General features: G+C 43.0%; 11 non-coding genes and 3 pseudogenes across 11 annotated transcripts; all 14 read right to left on the bottom strand.

Moving 5' to 3' along the window:
• Positions 1-789: 789 nt before the first annotated feature.
• Positions 790-980, bottom strand: LOC141197048 (U2 spliceosomal RNA). The gene has a single exon (XR_012269395.1). It is a non-coding gene; the product is annotated as a U2 spliceosomal RNA (small nuclear RNA).
• Positions 981-2,095: 1,115 nt separating this feature from the next.
• LOC141197167 (U2 spliceosomal RNA) lies at positions 2,096-2,271 on the bottom strand (annotated as a pseudogene).
• Positions 2,272-8,385: 6,114 nt separating this feature from the next.
• On the bottom strand, positions 8,386-8,576 carry LOC141197047 (U2 spliceosomal RNA). Its single transcript, XR_012269394.1, has one exon. It is a non-coding gene; the product is annotated as a U2 spliceosomal RNA (small nuclear RNA).
• A 1,115-nt stretch (positions 8,577-9,691) lies between these two features.
• LOC141197173 (U2 spliceosomal RNA) lies at positions 9,692-9,932 on the bottom strand (annotated as a pseudogene).
• A 6,124-nt stretch (positions 9,933-16,056) lies between these two features.
• Positions 16,057-16,247, bottom strand: LOC141197046 (U2 spliceosomal RNA). The gene has a single exon (XR_012269393.1). It is a non-coding gene; the product is annotated as a U2 spliceosomal RNA (small nuclear RNA).
• A 1,115-nt stretch (positions 16,248-17,362) lies between these two features.
• On the bottom strand, positions 17,363-17,553 carry LOC141197044 (U2 spliceosomal RNA). Its single transcript, XR_012269391.1, has one exon. It is a non-coding gene; the product is annotated as a U2 spliceosomal RNA (small nuclear RNA).
• A 1,115-nt stretch (positions 17,554-18,668) lies between these two features.
• Positions 18,669-18,859, bottom strand: LOC141197043 (U2 spliceosomal RNA). Its single transcript, XR_012269390.1, has one exon. It is a non-coding gene; the product is annotated as a U2 spliceosomal RNA (small nuclear RNA).
• A 1,115-nt stretch (positions 18,860-19,974) lies between these two features.
• Positions 19,975-20,165, bottom strand: LOC141197042 (U2 spliceosomal RNA). The gene has a single exon (XR_012269389.1). It is a non-coding gene; the product is annotated as a U2 spliceosomal RNA (small nuclear RNA).
• A 1,115-nt stretch (positions 20,166-21,280) lies between these two features.
• On the bottom strand, positions 21,281-21,471 carry LOC141197097 (U2 spliceosomal RNA). The gene has a single exon (XR_012269443.1). It is a non-coding gene; the product is annotated as a U2 spliceosomal RNA (small nuclear RNA).
• Positions 21,472-22,586: 1,115 nt separating this feature from the next.
• LOC141197135 (U2 spliceosomal RNA) lies at positions 22,587-22,768 on the bottom strand. The gene has a single exon (XR_012269479.1). It is a non-coding gene; the product is annotated as a U2 spliceosomal RNA (small nuclear RNA).
• A 524-nt stretch (positions 22,769-23,292) lies between these two features.
• Positions 23,293-23,408, bottom strand: LOC141197191 (U2 spliceosomal RNA; annotated as a pseudogene).
• A 1,114-nt stretch (positions 23,409-24,522) lies between these two features.
• Positions 24,523-24,713, bottom strand: LOC141197041 (U2 spliceosomal RNA). The gene has a single exon (XR_012269388.1). It is a non-coding gene; the product is annotated as a U2 spliceosomal RNA (small nuclear RNA).
• Positions 24,714-25,828: 1,115 nt separating this feature from the next.
• On the bottom strand, positions 25,829-26,019 carry LOC141197236 (U2 spliceosomal RNA). The gene has a single exon (XR_012269539.1). It is a non-coding gene; the product is annotated as a U2 spliceosomal RNA (small nuclear RNA).
• A 1,115-nt stretch (positions 26,020-27,134) lies between these two features.
• Positions 27,135-27,325, bottom strand: LOC141197115 (U2 spliceosomal RNA). Its single transcript, XR_012269461.1, has one exon. It is a non-coding gene; the product is annotated as a U2 spliceosomal RNA (small nuclear RNA).
• Between the last annotated feature and the right edge of the window lie 44 nt (positions 27,326-27,369).

Raw genomic sequence — 27,369 nt, 5'->3', positions numbered from 1 at the left:
GCTGCTGCTGCTGCTGGCTGTCCAGCAGCAGACTGAAGGTGGCTGCTGCTGTGCACAGGTATATAAAGGCTCAGAGCCTATTATGACACGCGCAGCCAGCGTTCCATTGCCACATTCCATCTACTGCAGGCAGGATACCTGGCTGGCTGAATGTCGCTGAGAAGCTCACAGAGACCGCCATAAGCAACAGTTTAACAGAATGCCACAGACTAATCAACCAAACTTTTTGGGTTGGGTTCTCTTTTATAGTCTGCAGGCATTAAATGAAAGAAGTCAGTGTTCCAGCAGAAGGAGACAACGTTTCAGAAAAGGCATTGTAGCAAACCAAAAAAGAAATTTTAAGCGCAGCAGAGTAACCAGCGCACATACCTGTTAGCTCAGGTGAGTTTAAAAGGCTGCTGTTGATAACAAGGGCATTTGCTAAATAGATGGTGTGTGTGCAACAATATACTGAAAGGTCAATTATATTGTGCAGCTTATCTCACCACCTGTAGTTATTTAGGTGAAAGCTCCAAAATGCTTGCCTAATATGTCTGTTTATCCAAAAGGAAGTAAAAAGGGAGAGCTAGAAAGATAGCATTGCATCACATTACATGGCAATGCAATGCACAGTTGCTGAAGTTGAACCAAAATGAGCTTGTAATCTGGCTTCTGCAACTTTGAACATGAAAAATCCAATGAGGAGAAGAAAAGCAAAGCCAAAGAGTCCATCCCAAAATCCGACAAACAAGCAAAATGAACAAAAAACATTGAATTCAATTCTTTCTGATTTTAGAAACTGCATTAAAGAAGGGGTGCACCGGTCCTGGAGATACTGCAATACCAGGTCAATGCGTGGAGTGGACAGAGCAAGCTCTTTTTCCATCTCCCTGTTCTAAAAATCCATTTAATATATGGTCCCCAGATAGGGGACGTATCAGATATTAAACTGATAAGAACAGATACTACACTTGATCTTAGCCAAAAGGCCGAGAAGCGATAACCAGAATTGGTTTCAAACTACGGAGCCACCCAAGGATCCTGAAAAGTCCATTTGTGGAGATGAGCTCCTGGACTCCCGTTAAGAAGACATGTTGTCAACCTCTAGATCCCTTACATGCCTGCACTTTTCGGCTTGCTGCTGCTGCAATCCACGCGTTTTAGATCTGCATAACTCCACCTCTTTAAACACAGCACCTTCACCCCCTGCTGTTCCCACCCGCCTCAACACCGTTGGAAGGGAGGAGAACCAATTAAGGCGGGGGGTGGGGTGGAACGAGCAGCTGTCTACCCTTAGCAGGAGGGCTCCTGATTACATACCTCTCCTGCTGCTGCTGCTGCTGGCTGTCCAGCAGCAGACTGAAGGTGGCTGCTGCTGTGCACAGGTATATAAAGGCTCAGAGCCTATTATGACACGCGCAGCCAGCGTTCCATTGCCACATTCCATCTACTGCAGGCAGGATACCTGGCTGGCTGAATGTCGCTGAGAAGCTCACAGAGACCGCCATAAGCAACAGTTTAACAGAATGCCACAGACTAATCAACCAAACTTTTTGGGTTGGGTTCTCTTTTATAGTCTGCAGGCATTAAATGAAAGAAGTCAGTGTTCCAGCAGAAGGAGACAACGTTTCAGAAAAGGCATTGTAGCAAACCAAAAAAGAAATTTTAAGCGCAGCAGAGTAACCAGCGCACATACCTGTTAGCTCAGGTGAGTTTAAAAGGCTGCTGTTGATAACAAGGGCATTTGCTAAATAGATGGTGTGTGTGCAACAATATACTGAAAGGTCAATTATATTGTGCAGCTTATCTCACCACCTGTAGTTATTTAGGTGAAAGCTCCAAAATGCTTGCCTAATATGTCTGTTTATCCAAAAGGAAGTAAAAAGGGAGAGCTAGAAAGATAGCATTGCATCACATTACATGGCAATGCAATGCACAGTTGCTGAAGTTGAACCAAAATGAGCTTGTAATCTGGCTTCTGCAACTTTGAACATGAAAAATCCAATGAGGAGAAGAAAAGCAAAGCCAAAGAGTCCATCCCAAAATCCGACAAACAAGCAAAATGAACAAAAAACATTGAATTCAATTCTTTCTGATTTTAGAAACTGCATTAAAGAAGGGGTGCACCGGTCCTGGAGATACTGCAATACCAGGTCAATGCGTGGAGTGGACAGAGCAAGCTCTTTTTCCATCTCCCTGTTCTAAAAATCCATTTAATATATGGTCCCCAGATAGGGGACGTATCAGATATTAAACTGATAAGAACAGATTTTTTTTTTTTTTTTTCCATATTCCAGTTTATTTTCATTTTAACTTTAGAATTTCCATTTTTTACAGGGGGGTACATATGGTGCAACAAGAACATCACAAGGTAAGTACATTCCAATCTTTTTGCTTCCAAATTTCATTAGCTTTTTTATCACCAAACAACACCTTATCTCTCCAGAAATATAAAAACATATAACTTAGGCATAACTTAATACATTCTTGTACCGATACTTCCTTATGTTTAAAAATCAAAATATTCCGAGTTTTCCAAAGCGCCATTTTCACACAAGATAAAATTATCCATACAACCTTGAACACTTCATCCTTGACACCCAACCCGTAAAAAATCCTATTAAAATCTAGAAAATTAACACCACTTAGAGCTTTAACTAAATTACTAATCTTTCTCCATACTAATTGCGCATAACAACAGTTCCAAAAAATGTGCATAGCTGTTTCGCCAGCAGCACATTTACGTCTTGGGCATTTTTCAAACCGTACCAATCCTCTTCTATATTGGAAATCTCGAGTTGGCAGACAGTCTTTAATACTACACCATATTAAGTCCTTGTGTTCATTAGTCAAACACTTAAAATTTGCATTAATCCAAATTTTATCTACAACATTATCGGAAAATCGCTCTACCGGACTAGCTATCACCCTGCTTTCTAAGACTTTTAAAATGTTCTTATGATTTCCAAGTATTTTAAGATCCATATTCATTAATTTAAAATCCCTCAGAATTCTTTCTAAAATAATATAATTCCCAGATGGCATAAACTTATATGGCCGATCCAAATGCATTTGTAACCATTTGTATTTCCTAATAAAAAAACCCAAATTGTATGTTAAAAAGGTTTTCAGCCTAGAAACTGGTCCTAATAAAGTGCATATGCAATTAGCTAAATACTTGGCATAAATGAAGGTTCTGATGTCTGGGAAGCCTTTCCCTCCTTTCCCTTTAATTTTGTACAACTCTTCCCTTTTTACCCTTTCCATTTTTGACTTCCATAGGAAATTAAAACATAACTTAATTATCTTTTTCATTACATTAATAGGAGGTATAAAAACAGTTGAAATGTATAAAATTATCGGAAGTAAGACCTGCTTTATTATCAAGATTTTGCCTTCCATTGTTAAACTTCTCAAGTTCCAAAAATCAATCTTTTTCCTTACCCTTTCAAGCAGGGACTCCCAATTCCTCACATTCCCACATGTCTCTGTAAAAAATACCCCTAAAACTTTAATTTCCATTACTCTCATCAGCATGCAATCCGAATTTAAAAGAAATTTACCCATAGTTAAAACACCTGATTTTTCTAAATTTATTTTAAAACCAGATGCTCCACCAAACCACACAACTGTCCTTAAAACTCTATGAAGACTCTTAATGTCCCGCACTAAAACTGACACATCATCCATATAAGCTAAAACCTTCACTTGGTCATTCCTACTGCCAGGAATAAAAAAGCCATTAATAACTTTATCTTTCCTAAAAGCAGTTAAAAGGGGTTCTATTGCACAAATGAAATGTATAGGCGACAGGGGGCACCCCTGCTTAACCCCACAATTAATATTAATATTTTCCGATAAAAAACCATTAATAGAAATCTTACTAAAACATAACTTATACAGACATTTAATACGTTCAATAAAAACACCAGGACATCCTATTTTTTTTAAAACGGCAAATAAAAACTCATGAGCAACCCTATCATATGCCTCCTCAAAATCAAGGGAAACAAGGGCCAAGTCCTGCTTCCTATCAGCCACATCCCATATTATATCTCTCAGTAAGATTAGCGTGTCGGTAATCTTACGATTCGGGACTGCACAAGACTGATCCACCTCAATAACCGACCCTATCACACTCTTTAATCTATTGGCCAATAGTTTTGCATATACTTTATAGTCTGTATTTAGCAGCGTAATAGGCCTCCAATTTTTAATCAGTTCTTTTCCTCCTTTTTTATATAATAAAACAATAAGGCCTTCTGCCCATGACTTGGGAATATTAAAAGAGGACTCCACTTCTGAAAACAACTCATAAAAATCTTCCCCTATAATATCCCACACAACCCTGTAAAACTCCACAGGGAGGCCATCCACACCTGGTGTCTTCTGATTTTGTAAAGTGCAAATAGTATTAAATATCTCCTCCTTAGTAAACTCCCTAGATAAAAGTAATTTTTCTTCCTCACTAAGTGCTTTATCCAGAACCTCTAAAAAATGGTTTTTCAATGATTCATCAATCTTTTTTCGAGAAAACAGATCATCATAAAACATTTTGGCCTGCAATGCTTTCCCTTCTGGGCTCACCTCACCCTCTAAGACCTCAATAAAATCCTTTTTTTCACATATTTTTTTAAAGAAAAACTTAGTGCATTTCTCATCCTCATCCAGGACCTTTACCCTAGAGTTGAAGATGATTTCTTTTCCCTTCTCTTTTAGTGCATTCTGAATTTTCTCCTTTACCTCACTAATACTGCTGTCCATATTAACTCCATTGTTTTGAAAATAATAATAACACTGCAAATTAGCATTTAACGCATCATAAAACTGCCTTTTCTCATACGCTTTCCTCTTTCCCAATTTAACAAAGAAGGTTCTGATCTTACCCTTCATAAAATCCCACCAGTCTAAAATACACTTAAAACCCTTTTTGTTAAGTTTTAATTCATTATAAAAAACCTTAAAGTCTTCTTTAAAATTCTCCCCCTGTAATAAAGAAACATTCAGTTTCCAATGCGAAGGTTTTTTCTTACCGCAAGGGTCTATTGCTAAAGTGCATCCCAATAACTTATGATCCGAAAAAGGATTAATACTTGTCTTAAAAGAGGAACATTTAAAAGAATCAGACATAAAAAAGTGATCAATCCTAGACGTAAAACCTCTGTTTGACCACGTAACTTCAAATTCTTTTTTACTACCATCCATAGCCCATGCATCCTTTAAACTGAAGGCAGAAATTATGTTCTTAAGGCAGGTTACCGACCCATCCCGTACATTATTTAACTGGCAGTTAAAATCCCCACCAATTAAAATCGGATCCGCACCTGATAAAAAAAGCTGTAAAATCTCGAATAAATGTAATCTTTGATTTTTCTCAGTATGAGCATAAATATTAAAACAACGCACCCTTTTACCCTCCCTCATTACTTCTACACATAGAATACGACCAGGGTAAATTTCCTCATACTTCACCACCTCCCACTCACTAGAGCACAAAAAACCCACCCCATCACTTTTCAATTCATTCCCACCAGAAAAAACCATGTTACCCTTCCATATTCCACGTAAATATTCATAGCTCATTTTCCTTTCTAAATTACATTCTTGTAAAAAAATAAAATCGCATTTCTCATTATTCAAAAAATCATATAATGCAGTGCGTTTGTATAAATTGTTCAACCCCTGAACATTCAGGGATACAACAGTAATCATCTTCTAGTAATAGGCCCAGGGCTAATCCCTCCGCCCTCATCTACCAAAGGTGATTTCACATCCACAATTAAGGATTCTTGATCAGAAGAACTTGAGGGAGATACATCCCCAAACAAAGAAGACGCGTCACCACGAGATTTTTTCCCACCCAAGTCCTCCATGATCTCCTGTTGCTCTTCTTCCCATGTACTCCTTTTCAAAGATTTTGAACTTAAGTCCATATTTTCCTGGGCACAAGGAATCCCTGACGACATCTCTGATAATACCGCCAGAGCAGCAACTGTATCCACAATACCTTGTTGCCCCTCCTTTTCCTCTTCCAATGTTCCTTCCTCTCTTCCATCTTCTTTCCTCTCTCCTTCTTTCTTTTTATCTTCTTTCTTCTTGTCTTCCTTCTTCTTGTCTTCCTTCTTCTTTTCTTCCTTCTTCTTTACTTCCTTCTTCTTTTCTTCCTTCTTCCTTTCTTCTTTCTTCTTTTCTTCAGCTTTCTTCCTCTCTTCTCTTTTTTCTCTATTACTTAGAGGTGCCAGAACCTCTACTTCCTGCGCCACATTAGAAGAACTTTCTGATCCTCCATCCTCCATCTGCCCACCATCCCCTTGTTTATCTTCAGCATCAGCCTCAGATGTTTGCCTGGCTTGCATTGGGCACTCTCTCGCCTGATGAACCGGGCCAGAACATACTTCACAAGGGGCGCAATTTTCATCCATATGGCCATATTTCCGACATCGTTTACAATATGGTGGCATATTAGAAAAAAACAAAAAGCCTCTATCTCTATTTATGAACACGACTGGTGGGGGTCTTAAGACACCCCCCTCCACTGACGGGTCCTTTTTAAAAACGACCTGATACAGTCTCTTGCCGTTCCAGGCCCCAAAACCAGTCGTACAACGTTTTTTCATAATTAATACGGAGCAAAACCTTCTTAAGTATGAAGTCACTTGCTCATCAGATATGAAAGGGTTATACATATGTATTGTTAGCATCCTTTGATCAAATTGAAAGCGAGGCGTGGCTGAAATTCCTTCCAATACCTCACTATGCTCACAGGCTGCAGCATATCTAAAACTGGAAAAAACCCTCTCACATACACCAGCACCTCTCAAAGTCACATCGTGTACTCCTCTGTTAGAAAATGACTGAACACAAAAGTACTCATCCTTGCTGATATGCAAGATAGGAGTAAAGACTTTCCTGTACAAAAAGTCCAAGTTTTTAACTTGCCTAAATTCCACACTCACCACAAACCGGATGGTGTCCTTCATGTAGGCATCGTCCTGATCCAAATTCATCTCCATTTCCACACAGAGAAAATTCAAAAGAAAGCCCGATGACGTCCAAAAATAACAGCACCAGACTCGATCCCTTCTGTTCAGCAGCGTCCAGAACTCCAGTCCTGAAGAAATCCTCCTCCACGATCCAGAATTCCTTCCACGCCGAAAGGTACGAGAAACACCTTCCTTCCTTCCCAATAGCAGCAGTTCCAATCGGAAAAGGCCGAGAAAGAATTCCAGTGATCACGAACCTGCCTCCTGACACCAATCACAAGGATCGTGCCAAAAGGCCGAGAAGCGATAACCAGAATTGGTTTCAAACTACGGAGCCACCCAAGGATCCTGAAAAGTCCATTTGTGGAGATGAGCTCCTGGACTCCCGTTAAGAAGACATGTTGTCAACCTCTAGATCCCTTACATGCCTGCACTTTTCGGCTTGCTGCTGCTGCAATCCACGCGTTTTAGATCTGCATAACTCCACCTCTTTAAACACAGCACCTTCACCCCCTGCTGTTCCCACCCGCCTCAACACCGTTGGAAGGGAGGAGAACCAATTAAGGCGGGGGGTGGGGTGGAACGAGCAGCTGTCTACCCTTAGCAGGAGGGCTCCTGATTACATACCTCTCCTGCTGCTGCTGCTGCTGGCTGTCCAGCAGCAGACTGAAGGTGGCTGCTGCTGTGCACAGGTATATAAAGGCTCAGAGCCTATTATGACACGCGCAGCCAGCGTTCCATTGCCACATTCCATCTACTGCAGGCAGGATACCTGGCTGGCTGAATGTCGCTGAGAAGCTCACAGAGACCGCCATAAGCAACAGTTTAACAGAATGCCACAGACTAATCAACCAAACTTTTTGGGTTGGGTTCTCTTTTATAGTCTGCAGGCATTAAATGAAAGAAGTCAGTGTTCCAGCAGAAGGAGACAACGTTTCAGAAAAGGCATTGTAGCAAACCAAAAAAGAAATTTTAAGCGCAGCAGAGTAACCAGCGCACATACCTGTTAGCTCAGGTGAGTTTAAAAGGCTGCTGTTGATAACAAGGGCATTTGCTAAATAGATGGTGTGTGTGCAACAATATACTGAAAGGTCAATTATATTGTGCAGCTTATCTCACCACCTGTAGTTATTTAGGTGAAAGCTCCAAAATGCTTGCCTAATATGTCTGTTTATCCAAAAGGAAGTAAAAAGGGAGAGCTAGAAAGATAGCATTGCATCACATTACATGGCAATGCAATGCACAGTTGCTGAAGTTGAACCAAAATGAGCTTGTAATCTGGCTTCTGCAACTTTGAACATGAAAAATCCAATGAGGAGAAGAAAAGCAAAGCCAAAGAGTCCATCCCAAAATCCGACAAACAAGCAAAATGAACAAAAAACATTGAATTCAATTCTTTCTGATTTTAGAAACTGCATTAAAGAAGGGGTGCACCGGTCCTGGAGATACTGCAATACCAGGTCAATGCGTGGAGTGGACAGAGCAAGCTCTTTTTCCATCTCCCTGTTCTAAAAATCCATTTAATATATGGTCCCCAGATAGGGGACGTATCAGATATTAAACTGATAAGAACAGATACTACACTTGATCTTAGCCAAAAGGCCGAGAAGCGATAACCAGAATTGGTTTCAAACTACGGAGCCACCCAAGGATCCTGAAAAGTCCATTTGTGGAGATGAGCTCCTGGACTCCCGTTAAGAAGACATGTTGTCAACCTCTAGATCCCTTACATGCCTGCACTTTTCGGCTTGCTGCTGCTGCAATCCACGCGTTTTAGATCTGCATAACTCCACCTCTTTAAACACAGCACCTTCACCCCCTGCTGTTCCCACCCGCCTCAACACCGTTGGAAGGGAGGAGAACCAATTAAGGCGGGGGGTGGGGTGGAACGAGCAGCTGTCTACCCTTAGCAGGAGGGCTCCTGATTACATACCTCTCCTGCTGCTGCTGCTGCTGGCTGTCCAGCAGCAGACTGAAGGTGGCTGCTGCTGTGCACAGGTATATAAAGGCTCAGAGCCTATTATGACACGCGCAGCCAGCGTTCCATTGCCACATTCCATCTACTGCAGGCAGGATACCTGGCTGGCTGAATGTCGCTGAGAAGCTCACAGAGACCGCCATAAGCAACAGTTTAACAGAATGCCACAGACTAATCAACCAAACTTTTTGGGTTGGGTTCTCTTTTATAGTCTGCAGGCATTAAATGAAAGAAGTCAGTGTTCCAGCAGAAGGAGACAACGTTTCAGAAAAGGCATTGTAGCAAACCAAAAAAGAAATTTTAAGCGCAGCAGAGTAACCAGCGCACATACCTGTTAGCTCAGGTGAGTTTAAAAGGCTGCTGTTGATAACAAGGGCATTTGCTAAATAGATGGTGTGTGTGCAACAATATACTGAAAGGTCAATTATATTGTGCAGCTTATCTCACCACCTGTAGTTATTTAGGTGAAAGCTCCAAAATGCTTGCCTAATATGTCTGTTTATCCAAAAGGAAGTAAAAAGGGAGAGCTAGAAAGATAGCATTGCATCACATTACATGGCAATGCAATGCACAGTTGCTGAAGTTGAACCAAAATGAGCTTGTAATCTGGCTTCTGCAACTTTGAACATGAAAAATCCAATGAGGAGAAGAAAAGCAAAGCCAAAGAGTCCATCCCAAAATCCGACAAACAAGCAAAATGAACAAAAAACATTGAATTCAATTCTTTCTGATTTTAGAAACTGCATTAAAGAAGGGGTGCACCGGTCCTGGAGATACTGCAATACCAGGTCAATGCGTGGAGTGGACAGAGCAAGCTCTTTTTCCATCTCCCTGTTCTAAAAATCCATTTAATATATGGTCCCCAGATAGGGGACGTATCAGATATTAAACTGATAAGAACAGATTTTTTTTTTTTTTTTTTTTTTTTTTTTTTTTTTTTTTTCTCCTCAGACGAGGAAATTCCACAGTCTATGAAAACCAGACAAAGGAAAATTCCATCAAAACAGCTGCGTCAAATCCAATACGCAATTTGCTGTCCCCATCATCATCGGAAATATTTATTTCATATTTCAAAACAACAATAACAAAAATCAAGAGGTACTAACAATATATCTCCACTTTTTAACTTTCCATATTCCCTCTGCATCCACTTCCCCTCTCCTCTTTTTGTCCCATAGGAAACACACATACATCTTCCCCAAAATCACCTTCACACTATCCTTTACAGCAATTTCCTTCCTTTTAAACACATACACATTCCTCACATCCCATAACACTTCCTTTATACATGCAAGCATCAACCACAAGACTCTTTCCTTCGTCCCATCACATATTCCCAAACCAAACATAAACAACTCAAAAGACAACAAATTCACACCACACAATTCTTTACACAAAGGCCCCATTCTCCCAATCACATCTCTAGCATACTGGCAATTCCAAAAAACATGCAACACACTTTCCCTTCCACCACAGCCATTTCTTGGACACATTTCACTCCTCACCAAACCTCTATTCCTCTGAAACTCTCTCACAGGTAATACTCCATGTAAAGACTGCCACACAACTTCACTCTGTTTGTTGGTCATACCACTCATCCGCACTTTCTTCCAAACCTTCTGCACATCACCACCCCTAACCATATTTATTCCACATTCTACCTCTCTACATTCAATCATCCTATACACAGCCTTCTTATTCTCCAGCAATCTCACATCTGCATCACACAGTTCATACCTCACCAAAAACTTATAAACCCACACATACCATACAGGCACCTCAAAAGCAATCGGACATCGCAAATCCCTTTCTTGCCACTTTAAACGAAACAAATACGCTCCAAATAAATACCTACACATAGATGAAAACTTTCCATCCGCCCTAATCACTTTCAAAACAAACACAACGATATTCACACCAAAAAACACGTCCAAATTCGGAAAACCCAAACCACCTTTTTCCACTCTTTTAACCAAAATTTCTCTCCTAGCTCTCTCCATTTTCGAGTTCCACAAAAAAACAAATAAAATTCTATTCAAGCTTCTCATACACATATATCCTGGTGGAAATACTACCGCAATATATAAAAATATTGGCAACACCACACTCTTAACAATTAAAATCTTCCCAAAAAAGGATAAACTCCTCAATTTCCAAAAATTCAACTTCTGCTCAACTTTTCCTTTCGCATCATCCCAACTTTCTTTCCCATCCAAACTCTCTGAAAACTTCACACCCAAAACTTTAATAGGTCCATTCACTACATTCACACCTACATCCCTACTTAAACTTCCGCCTCCAAAACCCTTACACTCACTCTTTTCCCAATTCACTTTAAACGCAGATGCACCACAAAAAATAGACACTAACAACTTCACCCGCCTCACCGAACATTCAGAATCACATAATACACACACGTCATCCATATAACCACTCACTTTCCATTCTTTTCCTCCACCTCCCGGCACTTGCACACCACGAATTACCTTATCTTTCCTCAGCATACACAACAATGGCTCAATTGCACAAATAAATGCTACAGGGGACAAAGGACACCCCTGTCGCACACCCGAAAACACATTCACTTTCCTACCCACATACCCATTCATTAAAACACAGCTATAAACACCCGCATACAAACTTCTCACTCGCCCAACAAAATCAGCCGGAAAACCCATTTTTAACAACACTCTGAACAAAAAACCATGCGACAACCTATCATAAGCCTTTTCAAAATCCAAACTTAACAAAAATACACTCTTCTTACGACCCATGCAATCCCATAGACAATCTCTTAACATACACACACACTCGTGAATCCGCCTCCCAGGTACCGCACAACACTGCTCATCCCCAATCACACTCTCTATCACATCACGCATCCTATTAGCCATAAGTTTTGCATAGATTTTATAATCACAATTAAGTAACGTTATTGGCCTCCAATTCCTCAGACTTTTCAAATCCCCTTTCTTAGGAATTAACACAACCATACCTGCACGCATACTCTCAGCCACCTCCATGTTTCCCCACATATACTTACATACATCCACAAAGTCCTTACCAATCACACCCCACATCACACGATAAAATTCTACTGGGAGGCCATCCTCCCCCGGCGTCTTATTCAAAGCCATACTACACATAACCTTCCATACCTCATCACCAGTCACCTCACCCATCACTCTCTCTCTTTCTGCTTCACTCAACTTACTCTCTAACACACTCAAAACATCATTCTCCAAACATTCATCCCTCTGTTTCACTGCATACAGATCCTCATAAAACTTAGCCACCTCTTCACACATATCCTCTCCACTCACCTCACTTCCATCTGCTCCATACACCACGCTCATACTCTGTTTCTTTCCAAAAACTTTTTTAAAGAAAAACCGAGAACATTTCTCATCCTGCTCCATCTTATCAATCTTTGCCCTAAACACTATGCTTCTCCCTCTCTCCAACAAAAACTCACTAATCTCCTTTTTTACCTCTAAAATATCCTCCTCCACCTCAACTCCTCCTTCCCTTAACTTATACAAAACGCTCAACCGCGCGTTCAGTTTAACAAAACTCTCTCTTTTAATTGCTGCATACTTGTATCCTAAATTTTTAAAGAACATTTTTGTTTGTTTCTTCACCCAGTCCCACCACTCACAAACATTCCCAAACTCATTTTTATGCTTACACCATTCTTCATACCGCCTTTCATACTCCTTTCTCACATCTTCATTCTCTAACAGTTTAACATTTAACTTCCACAATCCTCTCCCAAACACTCCATCAACTTTTATATCCAACTCACACAACATACACACATGATCTGAAAAAAGAACGTTTTCCTGCCTATAATTAACAGAAACCATATTTTTAGAAATAAAACAATAATCCAATCTGGATTGTACCCTACCACTCTCAGAAAAGAAAGTGTTCAACAAAGGATTCATGTTACACACGCGCTGCATATCACACAACCCAAAATCATTCACTAACTCCAATAATGCTTTCCCAGACACATCCACATTCACTCTCCCCACATCACAGTTCATATCACCCACAATTACCACAGGTATTCTTCCTGGAACAAAAAGCTTAATTTTTTCAAATAAATTTTTGCGCTCATTTTTTTCAACTGGCGCATAAACATTAATAACACAAAACTTTACATTCTTGTATACAAAATTAGCAAGGATACATCTCCCCACCTCAATAACCAAATAATCACTCAAAACAACCTCCCTTCCTTTAACCAAAATACCCACACCATCATTCTTATTACATGCACTCCCCGACCACACAGACGCTCCATAAGACCATTCATCCCCTTTCACACCATCCACTACCCCACATTCTTGTAAACAAAAAATAGATGCATTTTGCATAGCTAAAAACTCAAAAATAGCAGCTCTTCTTACTTTACTTTTAAACACTCTTACGTTTTGGGACACTATGGTAAATCCCATAATACTTCTACTCCTTCACCAATTACACAAAGAAATAGCCTTTGGCCTAAACCAAAGCTCACAAGAGGACAAAAAGAAAAAACATTTACAATATTATATGGTGACACTATCCAGCACCACCACTATCCTCCTCCGCCATCAGAACAGAACAGCTGGTTTCCGACCCGCTGGCTTCACCAGCCACACTCCTCATTCTGGCAGTTCTGATCTTCCTCTGAGGCTCACTAAAAACTGCATCATCACTGCCCCCACCATCCTCCCTACGACTCTTCTTTGCACCCCTATCATCCTCCGAAGAAAAATCTTCAATGTTTTCAGGACCCGAAGGGTGTTCAGGACTGTCGGGTTCCGAGATTTGCACTTCACATCCTGTTGCGTCCATTGCCTCTCCAAAAGTCATCATCTCAGGCAGCTCTGCTTCCACCACTTTCCTAGATATTCTCGCAGACACTGCCTTTTTCTCCACCTTTGCCACTTCCCTCCAGAACTCCTTTTCTTCCCTCCGCTTCTTCCTCATTTCTTCAGCAGAAGAAGAACATGGTCTCAGGGACACCTCCTCTGGCGCCGTAGAGGGAGAGGCTCTACCAGTTTCCCGCCTCCTTCCCTCTCTCTCCTCCCTCTCCAATCTTTCCAGCACTTTCAGTGCGCTTGCCATCTGCCTCCTCTCCAGCTCCTCCTCCTTTTGTTCTTTATCAGAACGTCTAGGTGCACTCATAGGACAGTCCTTATACATGTGATCACTACTCCCACAGACATCACAGGACTTGGCCTCTGGACACTGGTTGGCCATATGCCCCTCCTTTCTGCAATTTCGGCAACACTGCCCTTTAAGGCATGTTACCATGGTATGTCCGAAAGAAAAGCATCTACGGCAAAACATGGGCTGGCCTGGGTAAAAGAGGAAACCTCTATGGCCTGCAACGGAAAAATTTGATGGAGGGTGTCTAAAGCCCCCCACACTGTCAGGATCCCTTTTCAATTTCACACGGAATTTATACTGACAGTTAAAGATTCCTAGACAATTGACTTGCTTCACTCCCTTCCGCACATATTCACAGTAGCGAGAGAGGAAGCACTCCAGCAGCTCAGGGTCTGTAAAAGGGTTATAGACAGTCACAGTCACCTCCTTTTCTTGCAGACCAAACAAAGGTTCCCATCTAACTCCTTCCAAGCAGGGGTCACTAGAGTGACCACGGAGCCATTCAAAGACATTAAGGCAAACATCCTGGTCCATAAAGGTAACGTCATAATTACCTTGACGTGAAAATTCGTTGACACTGAAGATCTCAGAACGTGTTGCTCCAGCTTTGCCTTCAACGATGTCTTGGACAATGAAAACCACGTTGTTCTTGTTCTGGTCAGATGGATCCACGGACAAACGGATGGTGTTCTTCACAAAAGACATCTTGGATTCTGTCGGTATGGAATACCACAGGAAAAAGCAGAAAATCCTCCACAAAAGGGTCCGGATTCCTCCAGGAGACTCGCACCAATCAAGGTACAGTCATACGATCGCAGCCAAAAGGCCGAGAAGCGATAACCAGAATTGGTTTCAAACTACGGAGCCACCCAAGGATCCTGAAAAGTCCATTTGTGGAGATGAGCTCCTGGACTCCCGTTAAGAAGACATGTTGTCAACCTCTAGATCCCTTACATGCCTGCACTTTTCGGCTTGCTGCTGCTGCAATCCACGCGTTTTAGATCTGCATAACTCCACCTCTTTAAACACAGCACCTTCACCCCCTGCTGTTCCCACCCGCCTCAACACCGTTGGAAGGGAGGAGAACCAATTAAGGCGGGGAGTGGGGTGGAACGAGCAGCTGTCTACCCTTAGCAGGAGGGCTCCTGATTACATACCTCTCCTGCTGCTGCTGCTGCTGGCTGTCCAGCAGCAGACTGAAGGTGGCTGCTGCTGTGCACAGGTATATAAAGGCTCAGAGCCTATTATGACACGCGCAGCCAGCGTTCCATTGCCACATTCCATCTACTGCAGGCAGGATACCTGGCTGGCTGAATGTCGCTGAGAAGCTCACAGAGACCGCCATAAGCAACAGTTTAACAGAATGCCACAGACTAATCAACCAAACTTTTTGGGTTGGGTTCTCTTTTATAGTCTGCAGGCATTAAATGAAAGAAGTCAGTGTTCCAGCAGAAGGAGACAACGTTTCAGAAAAGGCATTGTAGCAAACCAAAAAAGAAATTTTAAGCGCAGCAGAGTAACCAGCGCACATACCTGTTAGCTCAGGTGAGTTTAAAAGGCTGCTGTTGATAACAAGGGCATTTGCTAAATAGATGGTGTGTGTGCAACAATATACTGAAAGGTCAATTATATTGTGCAGCTTATCTCACCACCTGTAGTTATTTAGGTGAAAGCTCCAAAATGCTTGCCTAATATGTCTGTTTATCCAAAAGGAAGTAAAAAGGGAGAGCTAGAAAGATAGCATTGCATCACATTACATGGCAATGCAATGCACAGTTGCTGAAGTTGAACCAAAATGAGCTTGTAATCTGGCTTCTGCAACTTTGAACATGAAAAATCCAATGAGGAGAAGAAAAGCAAAGCCAAAGAGTCCATCCCAAAATCCGACAAACAAGCAAAATGAACAAAAAACATTGAATTCAATTCTTTCTGATTTTAGAAACTGCATTAAAGAAGGGGTGCACCGGTCCTGGAGATACTGCAATACCAGGTCAATGCGTGGAGTGGACAGAGCAAGCTCTTTTTCCATCTCCCTGTTCTAAAAATCCATTTAATATATGGTCCCCAGATAGGGGACGTATCAGATATTAAACTGATAAGAACAGATACTACACTTGATCTTAGCCAAAAGGCCGAGAAGCGATAACCAGAATTGGTTTCAAACTACGGAGCCACCCAAGGATCCTGAAAAGTCCATTTGTGGAGATGAGCTCCTGGACTCCCGTTAAGAAGACATGTTGTCAACCTCTAGATCCCTTACATGCCTGCACTTTTCGGCTTGCTGCTGCTGCAATCCACGCGTTTTAGATCTGCATAACTCCACCTCTTTAAACACAGCACCTTCACCCCCTGCTGTTCCCACCCGCCTCAACACCGTTGGAAGGGAGGAGAACCAATTAAGGCGGGGGGTGGGGTGGAACGAGCAGCTGTCTACCCTTAGCAGGAGGGCTCCTGATTACATACCTCTCCTGCTGCTGCTGCTGCTGGCTGTCCAGCAGCAGACTGAAGGTGGCTGCTGCTGTGCACAGGTATATAAAGGCTCAGAGCCTATTATGACACGCGCAGCCAGAGTTCCATTGCCACATTCCATCTACTGCAGGCAGGATACCTGGCTGGCTGAATGTCGCTGAGAAGCTCACAGAGACCGCCATAAGCAACAGTTTAACAGAATGCCACAGACTAATCAACCAAACTTTTTGGGTTGGGTTCTCTTTTATAGTCTGCAGGCATTAAATGAAAGAAGTCAGTGTTCCAGCAGAAGGAGACAACGTTTCAGAAAAGGCATTGTAGCAAACCAAAAAAGAAATTTTAAGCGCAGCAGAGTAACCAGCGCACATACCTGTTAGCTCAGGTGAGTTTAAAAGGCTGCTGTTGATAACAAGGGCATTTGCTAAATAGATGGTGTGTGTGCAACAATATACTGAAAGGTCAATTATATTGTGCAGCTTATCTCACCACCTGTAGTTATTTAGGTGAAAGCTCCAAAATGCTTGCCTAATATGTCTGTTTATCCAAAAGGAAGTAAAAAGGGAGAGCTAGAAAGATAGCATTGCATCACATTACATGGCAATGCAATGCACAGTTGCTGAAGTTGAACCAAAATGAGCTTGTAATCTGGCTTCTGCAACTTTGAACATGAAAAATCCAATGAGGAGAAGAAAAGCAAAGCCAAAGAGTCCATCCCAAAATCCGACAAACAAGCAAAATGAACAAAAAACATTGAATTCAATTCTTTCTGATTTTAGAAACTGCATTAAAGAAGGGGTGCACCGGTCCTGGAGATACTGCAATACCAGGTCAATGCGTGGAGTGGACAGAGCAAGCTCTTTTTCCATCTCCCTGTTCTAAAAATCCATTTAATATATGGTCCCCAGATAGGGGACGTATCAGATATTAAACTGATAAGAACAGATACTACACTTGATCTTAGCCAAAAGGCCGAGAAGCGATAACCAGAATTGGTTTCAAACTACGGAGCCACCCAAGGATCCTGAAAAGTCCATTTGTGGAGATGAGCTCCTGGACTCCCGTTAAGAAGACATGTTGTCAACCTCTAGATCCCTTACATGCCTGCACTTTTCGGCTTGCTGCTGCTGCAATCCACGCGTTTTAGATCTGCATAACTCCACCTCTTTAAACACAGCACCTTCACCCCCTGCTGTTCCCACCCGCCTCAACACCGTTGGAAGGGAGGAGAACCAATTAAGGCGGGGGGTGGGGTGGAACGAGCAGCTGTCTACCCTTAGCAGGAGGGCTCCTGATTACATACCTCTCCTGCTGCTGCTGCTGCTGGCTGTCCAGCAGCAGACTGAAGGTGGCTGCTGCTGTGCACAGGTATATAAAGGCTCAGAGCCTATTATGACACGCGCAGCCAGCGTTCCATTGCCACATTCCATCTACTGCAGGCAGGATACCTGGCTGGCTGAATGTCGCTGAGAAGCTCACAGAGACCGCCATAAGCAACAGTTTAACAGAATGCCACAGACTAATCAACCAAACTTTTTGGGTTGGGTTCTCTTTTATAGTCTGCAGGCATTAAATGAAAGAAGTCAGTGTTCCAGCAGAAGGAGACAACGTTTCAGAAAAGGCATTGTAGCAAACCAAAAAAGAAATTTTAAGCGCAGCAGAGTAACCAGCGCACATACCTGTTAGCTCAGGTGAGTTTAAAAGGCTGCTGTTGATAACAAGGGCATTTGCTAAATAGATGGTGTGTGTGCAACAATATACTGAAAGGTCAATTATATTGTGCAGCTTATCTCACCACCTGTAGTTATTTAGGTGAAAGCTCCAAAATGCTTGCCTAATATGTCTGTTTATCCAAAAGGAAGTAAAAAGGGAGAGCTAGAAAGATAGCATTGCATCACATTACATGGCAATGCAATGCACAGTTGCTGAAGTTGAACCAAAATGAGCTTGTAATCTGGCTTCTGCAACTTTGAACATGAAAAATCCAATGAGGAGAAGAAAAGCAAAGCCAAAGAGTCCATCCCAAAATCCGACAAACAAGCAAAATGAACAAAAAACATTGAATTCAATTCTTTCTGATTTTAGAAACTGCATTAAAGAAGGGGTGCACCGGTCCTGGAGATACTGCAATACCAGGTCAATGCGTGGAGTGGACAGAGCAAGCTCTTTTTCCATCTCCCTGTTCTAAAAATCCATTTAATATATGGTCCCCAGATAGGGGACGTATCAGATATTAAACTGATAAGAACAGATACTACACTTGATCTTAGCCAAAAGGCCGAGAAGCGATAACCAGAATTGGTTTCAAACTACGGAGCCACCCAAGGATCCTGAAAAGTCCATTTGTGGAGATGAGCTCCTGGACTCCCGTTAAGAAGACATGTTGTCAACCTCTAGATCCCTTACATGCCTGCACTTTTCGGCTTGCTGCTGCTGCAATCCACGCGTTTTAGATCTGCATAACTCCACCTCTTTAAACACAGCACCTTCACCCCCTGCTGTTCCCACCCGCCTCAACACCGTTGGAAGGGAGGAGAACCAATTAAGGCGGGGGGTGGGGTGGAACGAGCAGCTGTCTACCCTTAGCAGGAGGGCTCCTGATTACATACCTCTCCTGCTGCTGCTGCTGCTGGCTGTCCAGCAGCAGACTGAAGGTGGCTGCTGCTGTGCACAGGTATATAAAGGCTCAGAGCCTATTATGACACGCGCAGCCAGCGTTCCATTGCCACATTCCATCTACTGCAGGCAGGATACCTGGCTGGCTGAATGTCGCTGAGAAGCTCACAGAGACCGCCATAAGCAACAGTTTAACAGAATGCCACAGACTAATCAACCAAACTTTTTGGGTTGGGTTCTCTTTTATAGTCTGCAGGCATTAAATGAAAGAAGTCAGTGTTCCAGCAGAAGGAGACAACGTTTCAGAAAAGGCATTGTAGCAAACCAAAAAAGAAATTTTAAGCGCAGCAGAGTAACCAGCGCACATACCTGTTAGCTCAGGTGAGTTTAAAAGGCTGCTGTTGATAACAAGGGCATTTGCTAAATAGATGGTGTGTGTGCAACAATATACTGAAAGGTCAATTATATTGTGCAGCTTATCTCACCACCTGTAGTTATTTAGGTGAAAGCTCCAAAATGCTTGCCTAATATGTCTGTTTATCCAAAAGGAAGTAAAAAGGGAGAGCTAGAAAGATAGCATTGCATCACATTACATGGCAATGCAATGCACAGTTGCTGAAGTTGAACCAAAATGAGCTTGTAATCTGGCTTCTGCAACTTTGAACATGAAAAATCCAATGAGGAGAAGAAAAGCAAAGCCAAAGAGTCCATCCCAAAATCCGACAAACAAGCAAAATGAACAAAAAACATTGAATTCAATTCTTTCTGATTTTAGAAACTGCATTAAAGAAGGGGTGCACCGGTCCTGGAGATACTGCAATACCAGGTCAATGCGTGGAGTGGACAGAGCAAGCTCTTTTTCCATCTCCCTGTTCTAAAAATCCATTTAATATATGGTCCCCAGATAGGGGACGTATCAGATATTAAACTGATAAGAACAGATACTACACTTGATCTTAGCCAAAAGGCCGAGAAGCGATAACCAGAATTGGTTTCAAACTACGGAGCCACCCAAGGATCCTGAAAAGTCCATTTGTGGAGATGAGCTCCTGGACTCCCGTTAAGAAGACATGTTGTCAACCTCTAGATCCCTTACATGCCTGCACTTTTCGGCTTGCTGCTGCTGCAATCCACGCGTTTTAGATCTGCATAACTCCACCTCTTTAAACACAGCACCTTCACCCCCTGCTGTTCCCACCCGCCTCAACACCGTTGGAAGGGAGGAGAACCAATTAAGGCGGGGGGTGGGGTGGAACGAGCAGCTGTCTACCCTTAGCAGGAGGGCTCCTGATTACATACCTCTCCTGCTGCTGCTGCTGCTGGCTGTCCAGCAGCAGACTGAAGGTGGCTGCTGCTGTGCACAGGTATATAAAGGCTCAGAGCCTATTATGACACGCGCAGCCAGCGTTCCATTGCCACATTCCATCTACTGCAGGCAGGATACCTGGCTGGCTGAATGTCGCTGAGAAGCTCACAGAGACCGCCATAAGCAACAGTTTAACAGAATGCCACAGACTAATCAACCAAACTTTTTGGGTTGGGTTCTCTTTTATAGTCTGCAGGCATTAAATGAAAGAAGTCAGTGTTCCAGCAGAAGGAGACAACGTTTCAGAAAAGGCATTGTAGCAAACCAAAAAAGAAATTTTAAGCGCAGCAGAGTAACCAGCGCACATACCTGTTAGCTCAGGTGAGTTTAAAAGGCTGCTGTTGATAACAAGGGCATTTGCTAAATAGATGGTGTGTGTGCAACAATATACTGAAAGGTCAATTATATTGTGCAGCTTATCTCACCACCTGTAGTTATTTAGGTGAAAGCTCCAAAATGCTTGCCTAATATGTCTGTTTATCCAAAAGGAAGTAAAAAGGGAGAGCTAGAAAGATAGCATTGCATCACATTACATGGCAATGCAATGCACAGTTGCTGAAGTTGAACCAAAATGAGCTTGTAATCTGGCTTCTGCAACTTTGAACATGAAAAATCCAATGAGGAGAAGAAAAGCAAAGCCAAAGAGTCCATCCCAAAATCCGACAAACAAGCAAAATGAACAAAAAACATTGAATTCAATTCTTTCTGATTTTAGAAACTGCATTAAAGAAGGGGTGCACCGGTCCTGGAGATACTGCAATACCAGGTCAATGCGTGGAGTGGACAGAGCAAGCTCTTTTTCCATCTCCCTGTTCTAAAAATCCATTTAATATATGGTCCCCAGATAGGGGATGTATCAGATATTAAACTGATAAGAACAGATACTACACTTGATCTTAGCCAAAAGGCCGAGAAGCGATAACCAGAATTGGTTTCAAACTACGGAGCCACCCAAGGATCCTGAAAAGTCCATTTGTGGAGATGAGCTCCTGGACTCCCGTTAAGAAGACATGTTGTCAACCTCTAGATCCCTTACATGCCTGCACTTTTCGGCTTGCTGCTGCTGCAATCCACGCGTTTTAGATCTGCATAACTCCACCTCTTTAAACACAGCACCTTCACCCCCTGCTGTTCCCACCCGCCTCAACACCGTTGGAAGGGAGTAGAACCAATTAAGGCGGGGGGTGGGGTGGAACGAGCAGCTGTCTACCCTTAGCAGGAGGGCTCCTGATTACATACCTCTCCTGCTGCTGCTGCTGCTGGCTGTCCAGCAGCAGACTGAAGGTGGCTGCTGCTGTGCACAGGTATATAAAGGCTCAGAGCCTATTATGACACGCGCAGCCAGCATTCCATTGCCACATTCCATCTACTGCAGGCAGGATACCTGGCTGGCTGAATGTCGCTGAGAAGCTCACAGAGACCGCCATAAGCAACAGTTTAACAGAATGCCACAGACTAATCAACCAAACTTTTTGGGTTGGGTTCTCTTTTATAGTCTGCAGGCATTAAATGAAAGAAGTCAGTGTTCCAGCAGAAGGAGACAACGTTTCAGAAAAGGCATTGTAGCAAACCAAAAAAGAAATTTTAAGCGCAGCAGAGTAACCAGCGCACATACCTGTTAGCTCAGGTGAGTTTAAAAGGCTGCTGTTGATAACAAGGGCATTTGCTAAATAGATGGTGTGTGTGCAACAATATACTGAAAGGTCAATTATATTGTGCAGCTTATCTCACCACCTGTAGTTATTTAGGTGAAAGCTCCAAAATGCTTGCCTAATATGTCTGTTTATCCAAAAGGAAGTAAAAAGGGAGAGCTAGAAAGATAGCATTGCATCACATTACATGGCAATGCAATGCACAGTTGCTGAAGTTGAACCAAAATGAGCTTGTAATCTGGCTTCTGCAACTTTGAACATGAAAAATCCAATGAGGAGAAGAAAAGCAAAGCCAAAGAGTCCATCCCAAAATCCGACAAACAAGCAAAATGAACAAAAAACATTGAATTCAATTCTTTCTGATTTTAGAAACTGCATTAAAGAAGGGGTGCACCGGTCCTGGAGATACTGCAATACCAGGTCAATGCGTGGAGTGGACAGAGCAAGCTCTTTTTCCATCTCCCTGTTCTAAAAATCCATTTAATATATGGTCCCCAGATAGGGGACGTATCAGATATTAAACTGATAAGAACAGATTTTTTGGTTGAAGCTGCATCCAAGGCACTGAAAAATGTGACCGAAGTCACACCAAAACAGCGCACGAGGCGAGGATTCATGTGGACCCTTCCCGGAGGAGAGGGTCCCCAATAAACCATCCCCATCCCTCCGAGCCAGAAGGCCACAGCGAGGGTCAGGGATCTCCGATGCTCTCCCTAGCCGAAGCCGGAGAAGAGCCGTTTTCGTGCTCCCAGCTTCCATCTAGGCTGCCACCCTAGTGGAGCTGGAGCCTGTGTTGGTTTCTCAGCCCAAAGCTGACCGGACCTCCGACCGGGTTTATAAAAATTCCCCTTCCTAGCCCGGAGGCCAGGAATAGGGGGGGTTGCTCAGAAAGTATGATTGGCAAAGGTGCGGCGTGCAACGAAGCCAAGTCTTTCTGGGGTTCCCAGTCCCAGTAAGCTTGGACTCCCACCAGGGCGCCTACTCCTGGGGCACATTGCTCCAAAGCCCTCACACTTACCCAGCCTAGTGACTTCGATCCTGGAGGGCCATGTTTTCCATCAGATGACTCTATGAGCCACCTGGCGTACTAACAAGTGCACCAAACCAGTGTGTAATATGCATCAATTTACTAGGGCAGCCCAAGGACAAAACTGCCTTTTCAAAAGATACTACACTTGATCTTAGCCAAAAGGCCGAGAAGCGATAACCAGAATTGGTTTCAAACTACGGAGCCACCCAAGGATCCTGAAAAGTCCATTTGTGGAGATGAGCTCCTGGACTCCCGTTAAGAAGACATGTTGTCAACCTCTAGATCCCTTACATGCCTGCACTTTTCGGCTTGCTGCTGCTGCAATCCACGCGTTTTAGATCTGCATAACTCCACCTCTTTAAACACAGCACCTTCACCCCCTGCTGTTCCCACCCGCCTCAACACCGTTGGAAGGGAGGAGAACCAATTAAGGCGGGGGGTGGGGTGGAACGAGCAGCTGTCTACCCTTAGCAGGAGGGCTCCTGATTACATACCTCTCCTGCTGCTGCTGCTGCTGGCTGTCCAGCAGCAGACTGAAGGTGGCTGCTGCTGTGCACAGGTATATAAAGGCTCAGAGCCTATTATGACACGCGCAGCCAGCGTTCCATTGCCACATTCCATCTACTGCAGGCAGGATACCTGGCTGGCTGAATGTCGCTGAGAAGCTCACAGAGACCGCCATAAGCAACAGTTTAACAGAATGCCACAGACTAATCAACCAAACTTTTTGGGTTGGGTTCTCTTTTATAGTCTGCAGGCATTAAAGGAAAGAAGTCAGTGTTCCAGCAGAAGGAGACAACGTTTCAGAAAAGGCATTGTAGCAAACCAAAAAAGAAATTTTAAGCGCAGCAGAGTAACCAGCGCACATACCTGTTAGCTCAGGTGAGTTTAAAAGGCTGCTGTTGATAACAAGGGCATTTGCTAAATAGATGGTGTGTGTGCAACAATATACTGAAAGGTCAATTATATTGTGCAGCTTATCTCACCACCTGTAGTTATTTAGGTGAAAGCTCCAAAATGCTTGCCTAATATGTCTGTTTATCCAAAAGGAAGTAAAAAGGGAGAGCTAGAAAGATAGCATTGCACACATTACATGGCAATGCAATGCACAGTTGCTGAAGTTGAACCAAAATGAGCTTGTAATCTGGCTTCTGCAACTTTGAACATGAAAAATCCAATGAGGAGAAGAAAAGCAAAGCCAAAGAGTCCATCCCAAAATCCGACAAACAAGCAAAATGAATAAAAAACATTGAATTCAATTCTTTCTGATTTTAGAAACTGCATTAAAGAAGGGGTGCACCGGTCCTGGAGATACTGCAATACCAGGTCAATGCGTGGAGTGGACAGAGCAAGCTCTTTTTCCATCTCCCTGTTCTAAAAATCCATTTAATATATGGTCCCCAGATAGGGGACGTATCAGATATTAAACTGATAAGAACAGATACTACACTTGATCTTAGCCAAAAGGCCGAGAAGCGATAACCAGAATTGGTTTCAAACTACGGAGCCACCCAAGGATCCTGAAAAGTCCATTTGTGGAGATGAGCTCCTGGACTCCCGTTAAGAAGACATGTTGTCAACCTCTAGATCCCTTACATGCCTGCACTTTTCGGCTTGCTGCTGCTGCAATCCACGCGTTTTAGATCTGCATAACTCCACCTCTTTAAACACAGCACCTTCACCCCCTGCTGTTCCCACCCGCCTCAACACCGTTGGAAGGGAGGAGAACCAATTAAGGCGGGGGGTGGGGTGGAACGAGCAGCTGTCTACCCTTAGCAGGAGGGCTCCTGATTACATACCTCTCCTGCTGCTGCTGCTGCTGGCTGTCCAGCAGCAGACTGAAGGTGGCTGCTGCTGTGCACAGGTATATAAAGGCTCAGAGCCTATTATGACACGCGCAGCCAGCGTTCCATTGCCACATTCCATCTACTGCAGGCAGGATACCTGGCTGGCTGAATGTCGCTGAGAAGCTCACAGAGACCGCCATAAGCAACAGTTTAACAGAATGCCACAGACTAATCAACCAAACTTTTTGGGTTGGGTTCTCTTTTATAGTCTGCAGGCATTAAATGAAAGAAGTCAGTGTTCCAGCAGAAGGAGACAACGTTTCAGAAAAGGCATTGTAGCAAACCAAAAAAGAAATTTTAAGCGCAGCAGAGTAACCAGCGCACATACCTGTTAGCTCAGGTGAGTTTAAAAGGCTGCTGTTGATAACAAGGGCATTTGCTAAATAGATGGTGTGTGTGCAACAATATACTGAAAGGTCAATTATATTGTGCAGCTTATCTCACCACCTGTAGTTATTTAGGTGAAAGCTCCAAAATGCTTGCCTAATATGTCTGTTTATCCAAAAGGAAGTAAAAAGGGAGAGCTAGAAAGATAGCATTGCATCACATTACATGGCAATGCAATGCACAGTTGCTGAAGTTGAACCAAAATGAGCTTGTAATCTGGCTTCTGCAACTTTGAACATGAAAAATCCAATGAGGAGAAGAAAAGCAAAGCCAAAGAGTCCATCCCAAAATCCGACAAACAAGCAAAATGAACAAAAAACATTGAATTCAATTCTTTCTGATTTTAGAAACTGCATTAAAGAAGGGGTGCACCGGTCCTGGAGATACTGCAATACCAGGTCAATGCGTGGAGTGGACAGAGCAAGCTCTTTTTCCATCTCCCTGTTCTAAAAATCCATTTAATATATGGTCCCCAGATAGGGGACATATCAGATATTAAACTGATAAGAACAGATACTACACTTGATCTTAGCCAAAAGGCCGAGAAGCGATAACCAGAATTGGTTTCAAACTACGGAGCCACCCAAGGATCCTGAAAAGTCCATTTGTGGAGATGAGCTCCTGGACTCCCGTTAAGAAGACATGTTGTCAACCTCTAGATCCCTTACATGCCTGCACTTTTCGGCTTGCTGCTGCTGCAATCCACGCGTTTTAGATCTGCATAACTCCACCTCTTTAAACACAGCACCTTCACCCCCTGCTGTTCCCACCCGCCTCAACACCGTTGGAAGGGAGGAGAACCAATTAAGGCGGGGGGTGGGGTGGAACGAGCAGCTGTCTACCCTTAGCAGGAGGGCTCCTGATTACATACCTCTCCTGCTGCTGCTGCTGCTGGCTGTCCAGCAGCAGACTGAAGGTGGCTGCTGCTGTGCACAGGTATATAAAGGCTCAGAGCCTATTATGACACGCGCAGCCAGCGTTCCATTGCCACATTCCATCTACTGCAGGCAGGATACCTGGCTGGCTGAATGTCGCTGAGAAGCTCACAGAGACCGCCATAAGCAACAGTTTAACAGAATGCCACAGACTAATCAACCAAACTTTTTGGGTTGGGTTCTCTTTTATAGTCTGCAGGCATTAAATGAAAGAAGTCAGTGTTCCAGCAGAAGGAGACAACGTTTCAGAAAAGGCATTGTAGCAAACCAAAAAAGAAATTTTAAGCGCAGCAGAGTAACCAGCGCACATACCTGTTAGCTCAGGTGAGTTTAAAAGGCTGCTGTTGATAACAAGGGCATTTGCTAAATAGATGGTGTGTGTGCAACAATATACTGAAAGGTCAATTATATTGTGCAGCTTATCTCACCACCTGTAGTTATTTAGGTGAAAGCTCCAAAATGCTTGCCTAATATGTCTGTTTATCCAAAAGGAAGTAAAAAGGGAGAGCTAGAAAGATAGCATTGCATCACATTACATGGCAATGCAATGCACAGTTGCTGAAGTTGAACCAAAATGAGCTTGTAATCTGGCTTCTGCAACTTTGAACATGAAAAATCCAATGAGGAGAAGAAAAGCAAAGCCAAAGAGTCCATCCCAAAATCCGACAAACAAGCAAAATGAACAAAAAACATTGTATTCAATTCTTTCTGATTTTAGAAACTGCATTAAAGAAGGGGTGCACCGGTCCTGGAGATACTGCAATACCAGGTCAATGCGTGGAGTGGACAGAGCAAGCTCTTTTTCCATCTCTCTGTTCTAAAAATCCATTTAATATATGGTCCCCAGATAGGGGACGTATCAGATATTAAACTGATAAGAACAGATACTACACTTGATCTTAGCCAAAAGGCCGAAAAGCGATAACCAGAATTGGTTTCAAACTACGGAGCCACCCAAGGATCCTGA

This window comes from Phyllobates terribilis, unplaced genomic scaffold, assembly GCF_046119375.1.
Source record: "Phyllobates terribilis strain yellow unplaced genomic scaffold, ASM4611937v1 Scaffold_79__1_contigs__length_6888602, whole genome shotgun sequence".
Lineage (NCBI taxonomy): Eukaryota > Metazoa > Chordata > Amphibia > Anura > Dendrobatidae > Phyllobates > Phyllobates terribilis.
The sequence above is the reverse complement of the archived record's forward strand: the minus strand, read 5'-3'. Positions and strand labels throughout refer to the sequence as shown.